Here is a 6,411-nt window from a genome sequence, read left to right as displayed (position 1 = left end):
ACGTCTGCTGACTATATGTCTAACTTGTGTTTCTATTTAGACAAAATTTCCCGGAAAAATTATACGTCCATTCTAATTGTATTTATAAATAGACGATATGGATTATTGTATTGAATTATCATTGCTTCAAAAAATGTAAAGGAAATGTGTCCCCGAAAATCCTTGAAAAATTTATCCTTAGCGACGCTATTATAAATACGTACTAAATAATATGCTCGTAAAATTCGCTGAAATTTATGTATATTTTAAAAACGAGCATATTTCTATAATTTAACCGTCAAGGACATTGATTTATTACGAGTAAAGGGGTATTATTAAGAAATATTCCTTCTAAATTACGTTCTTATCTACGTTATAATCTAAATTTAATCAAGATAAATAATATACCGAGAAATCCTAATGTAAATGGGTGTCGGGGGCACAATTTAGATTCAAAATGCGGTAATTTGGCTTAACGTTAGCAGCACAGTAATGTTTGTTCATCTAAACACCAAGTTTTGTTTCATCTGTTGTTTTAGTAGTCAAATAACATTCCTTATAAACAAGCCACTAGAACAAGGTCAAATATGGTCAAGTGTGTAGTTTATAAAATCAACATTTTCTCACGAATTACTACACAAAGTAATAGATTGTTTCAGTAATTAATGTATAAACAATCCACCATCAAGATTTCATTATTTAAGTAAATTTCATAAAACACGTTTATGTGAAACGTTATGTAGTCGTGGTCCAGCTTAAATTATAAGCTATCAGGATCTAAAAGTTTGGACTGAACATATTAAAATTTAAACTCGCAGAGTTATTTTCTCCCTCTCTCTTTCTATTTTTACTAGCTACACGTACCAGTAACTTAATACGATATAATTATTAGCTAAGTATGAATTGTATACAAATAGCTAACAATCTAAAGTTAAAATTTATGTCAAATATAACCGCTGAATTTATATTTCACCACCAAACAACTTACTTATTGGAAGACAAAGACAGCCTAGAAATGTATAATTTAAAACGCTTCGTTTCTGCTTATTATTACAGTTTGACAATTCTCGTTTTAACACAAATTCCTTTATATTACTTCCGCTTTCTTTATGTGAAAGGAAAAGGAAATCTGAGAGATGTTTATGTAATTACACGCTTTATTGACAAATTTAAGACCTAAATTAATAATGATAATCAATCTAATCCATGACGAAAATGTGATCCAGATACGTATCACATGATACGAAAAAAATGCCGTTACGGAACGCCTGGCAGATGTGAATCATCAAAATTAATTAATCAACATTAACAGGTTATTACTTACTTAAATCTTATACTATGTCGATTCAGTATATAGTTAACAACTTTTATATCAAGTGCCTACCTTTTCCCGTTTAAAGCATACCTTTTATGACCCTTTATGTAGAACGAACTATGCCAAAAATCGATTCTTGTTAAGAGTATGTGACAATTATAATAAACATAACAGTAAAATAGATATCTTTACCGTAAATCTGTTTATGTTCTTAAGAGCCTTAAAAAACTGTGTTGGCATTAATATTTTTAGTTTTTTTTTTGTAACACTCTAAAATACTTTAAAAAAAAACGAATTTTATATACTTTGATTAAATATATTATTATTATTTAATTATCTTATTAGATTTACTCCATGATTTAATGTAACAGTCGAAACTTTGTTGGCTTATGTAAGACTTATTTTGGTATCAAATGTTTGTGTATTATACTATGCTGTATGTTTCTCGAAAATAAAATAAAATAAATAAATACTATTCACGAAGTATATAGTATACGCACAACGCTCACTCAAGGAAGTAGAGACCGGCCGCGGCAGCGGAGAGTGATCGTAACGGCTTAAAGAGCGTCATGCCGTTCACCGTCATCGTATACGAGTCGGTCTTACTTCAAAACGCTACGGTAAATGTTTCGCATCAAACGTTACACAATAATTATAATGTAACACAGTTAAATTTCATAACGAGGTACATAGTTAAGATTCGTTTAAATATCGGATTGTTTCGCCGTCAATATCTAAACGTAGAATTTTATTAAAAAAACATATAATAAACATATGTATAAGACACATGTATGTCGGTTACTTATACATAACATTACATATTAAAACTACTAATTTAATATAATAATTCTACATAACCAATAAATGAGTTATTAGAATAAAATATTTTTCTTGTTCATTTCTTTAAAATGTAATCAAAATATCTGTTCAAGACTCAACAATTATTCATTCTATTGAAAGCAACAAATGAAACAATAACTTACTGTAGGCTATTTGAAAAATATGATGAGACATGCTTTTATTCCTTAAAGCAAGATAATAGTTATTACAAAATATATTATATAAAGAATATAGCCTATATATATATAACGACTTAGTTTTCTAGCTAAATAAAAGAAAAACGAAATCAAATGACAAAATTTATGAGTAATTAATCGCACAGATGTTTTAAATAATATGCAACGGCGAGAAAATCAATTAATTAAAATAATCCATTACACCACGAATACAAATCATAGATCCAAAACGGATTCAAATTTGGAAGCTGCTTATTATTCATCTCGTGCTCGACGACGAAGAAAACCTCCTGAAAAACGTGAATACCTGACACATGTACTAAAACTGTTTACTGTATATATTCACCAAGCGAAAAAATGTAATAGGATAAAGTTCCCATACTTAGACAGGAGAGACTATCGGAGTTTTTTTTTAAATAATCAATGAAATAATTGAATACATATTTTGAAATAATATTACGTTCACTGTATAATTTTACATTTGTTGGTTGAACATAAGTAAAAATAAATGTGGCCTTCAAAATTAAGTATACCTTAATGTGAATTATATAAAATTTAACAAAAAAATACCGACTTCACATTAAAATGGTACTGTTCGGGTTGACTACATCCGTAAAAATATGTGATTTTCCAAATCGGTTGAAATGAAAGAGAAAACAAACATTAATATTGATATTAGAAGGACGTACAACTTGCTAAGCTATACCAACCGCTGAGAAAGTACGTTATCTGGTCTCATACTAAAATTCCAACATATTTAAATTATAAAAGGCATGCCGAGTGCAAAGTAACGAAGCGACGCCCGTGGTTTGAATTTATAAATGATAACGACTTTTGGTAAATATGTATGAAATAAAAGGTAAGTTTCGTGTAATAAATTTTAAAATCTGTTTCAATAAATTTTACACGTCATACTTATCAAAAATAATAATTATAAATACAAATTCAATTAATTTGATTGGGAATGACATCATACGCGTTTATATGGCGCCACTAAACTCTGAACTGTGAGTAGAGTGAGAAAATGAGTAGATACGTTAGAAGCATGAAATTTTATTTTTGGGCTACCGATTAAAAATGAGTTGATTCGCATTTAAGCGTTTTTGGATATTCTACCCTAAGGGCTGAAATACACACCAATGTGGTATACAAAGAGGTATTACATTAACGTAATATTTTAATTTAATTTGTAAATATATTCATATTCTACGCGGCCAAAGCCGCGGGTAACAGCTAGTACAAACTAGATTGGAAAGTATTCGCCTAGAAGATGCCGATTCAATCTAGTCTTGAATAGACATTAAAATGAAGATAACGGACTACATAGATATGTTACGTTAATTTGGTCTACATTCTAAGAGTTATATTATTAAACAGTAAAATGCTTAAACTGAATTATAATATTATCTGAAACCTATTGAATAAATCCTGCCTTGTTTACATTTGCCTAAAGATTTCGGACAAAGACACTACAATCAACGGGCATGTATTCGTAGTCACTTTGACATTAATTTCTCAAGCTTTTTTCTGCCTTGCTTTTACATTCTTAACAAATATTAGCAGCATATAAATGGTTGATAATTATTAATATATCTTTGAGCAAATACCTTATACGCACTGAATATAATTTGGACATCGACTTATTTCCGATACATACCACGTGTATTATGATACCAAATGACGAATAGAATAGTTTCATTATACTTGTTTTTATTTGTCGGAGAAGGTTATTTGAATCCAATTACAGATAACATTTATTTTATAAATAACGAATAATAAGATTTACCGTTAAAAATTAGAAGAACTTTAACAGAGTAATTAAAATTAAACCAAAAAGTCTTTTGATAAACGAATACTTATATATATATATAAATCTACTGTAATTTTTTTCCAACAAATTTCGTCAATTATAACAATATCTTCAATAATAATGACAAAGTAAAAATTGTACTGTTTTAAAACATATATTGAAAATATTATTAAAAACAATTAAACAATCATTATCCTACACTTGTTCTTTTATCAGTGATTTGGGATAATTTTAAGTTAAAATATTTTACATAATATAAAATTAAACATTCCATAAATAAAACAATATATATTTTGGCCATTACAGTAACGTCATTATTTCAAACCGGAGTTTTATATTCCATTTAAACTGTAGCATGTAGATTCAAAAACGCAATTACTTTTAATTAGGCTTTGAATGAATTAACATCTAATCTATCATGTCTTAAATATTATTAGCGTTCAAGATGTTCTGATCGATCACTAGAATTTGTATTGTACCGTTATTTTCAAACGGATATATTATATAATATTTTAGGACATAATTTCAGTTTATCAAGTACTATTGAAATAAGTAAAAGTATATAATTAAATGAAACGTTATACAATTTATAAATTATTTGGGACTATGAACATAAAATAAACAATAGTCGAATAGAAATGAATATTTTCATTTTATCTTTAGTACCTTACTGTAGAAAATTAATTAAAAACTTGGGAAGTAGAACTGCGAAAGCACTATTAAAATGCGAATGAAAAGTAAATCTTAAAAGTTATACAAACCGTTTACAGGTCAACTGTTATATATCTTAGGCTTAACAAAACAAAATTAATATTTAATTAAAATGTATTTTTATTACTAATTTAAACATGTAGTGGTTGTGCGTATATCTGTTTAAGATTAATTTATTTATGAGCGATTACCATGACGCAGAACACTTTAACGTTTTTTTACTATTAAAGGTTGTTAAGCTATAAACTTAATTGTAACTTGCCACTAGATCGCGCTGCAGTCCATCTCATTCATCTTTATATAAAGTTCAACAAATTAGCATAAAAACCTGTCCGTTTTCACGCTTTTTTTCTATTCAATATAAAAAATATGTTTCTTTGTTTGTGTTCGATATATTCCTAAGCCATTCTTCCGATTGAATTAAATTTTATACTTGAGTCATTGTTCACATTCGTGAATGAATATAATACGGCATAGCAACGCATGTCTGGTATTAGTTAGTTAAGAATGAAATTTGAAAAGTACGAAAACGTTACGTTAATATTCGCAATAAAAACGAACTTTTGCCATTAACTAAATGAGCGAAATTTATATTTTGAAGTCTTAAAAAGTTTAATGGATTAATGTCATTTACCTGTTCATTCAAATTAAACTTAAAAAATTCAATTATAATTAACTAAATTTCTAATAATTAAATAAATGTTCAGAGTTACATTGATTAATTTTATTGTAAAACAAAACATATGTATTCGGATTTATTATACAGTAATAAGTTTTCGTTATACTGTTGTATATAATTAATTCTAAATTATACCAAAAGCGTTTGTAGGTATATTTCCCATTGCATTAAAATCCCTGTAGACAGTTATCCTCTACTTCGTGGAATAATAAAGTAAGGTTTCATTTAAACATGCCTCAGTTCACGGTTCAGAAGTAAAGAAAAAAGGTACAAAACTGACGTAAAATGAAAAAATAATTTCGTAGAGGCAAAATGATTTATCCACAGTTGCAATTTACGAGTATACTTACGAGCTCTCTTATAAATACGTAATATAGTGTGCTCATTCTAGGCTTAATAAAACATTTAATCCAATTTATTTTAATAAGTAACTTTCATTTGGTACACATACACTATTATACAATTATGGTACCTCGATTACTAATTTAAGGCGTTAGACATATACATATATGTCTAAAGAATGTGACATTTACTGCGATATCTGTATCCAATAATTATTGCATCTTTTACTTCAATTACACCTGAATTTTAAGTATAAAGACATCGCTTTGTAAAACTTGAATATGAAAGAGAAATTAAAATAATTGCCAGCGTATCATTATAAGAAACAAAAAGCTTTAGTGGGCGTTAGTTAGAACAAAGCCCTAAATATGTGCCATGCGCTTAAATTTATTAAAAACACATCGGTGTACATTTTTCATTATTTAAACTAGCTTTTAATACGTATTCTACAAAAATGGCAGTATTATGCACATTTATAATGTGCTCCATGTAGCGACTAATTAAGAACGAAAGCGACCTAAATTTATATATTATTAGTTATATTTTATATTAGAAAAAT

The sequence above is a fragment of the Vanessa tameamea genome, chromosome 5, assembly GCF_037043105.1.
Source record: "Vanessa tameamea isolate UH-Manoa-2023 chromosome 5, ilVanTame1 primary haplotype, whole genome shotgun sequence".
Taxonomy (NCBI): Eukaryota; Metazoa; Arthropoda; class Insecta; order Lepidoptera; family Nymphalidae; genus Vanessa; species Vanessa tameamea.
Note: the sequence above shows the minus strand (reverse complement) of the source record.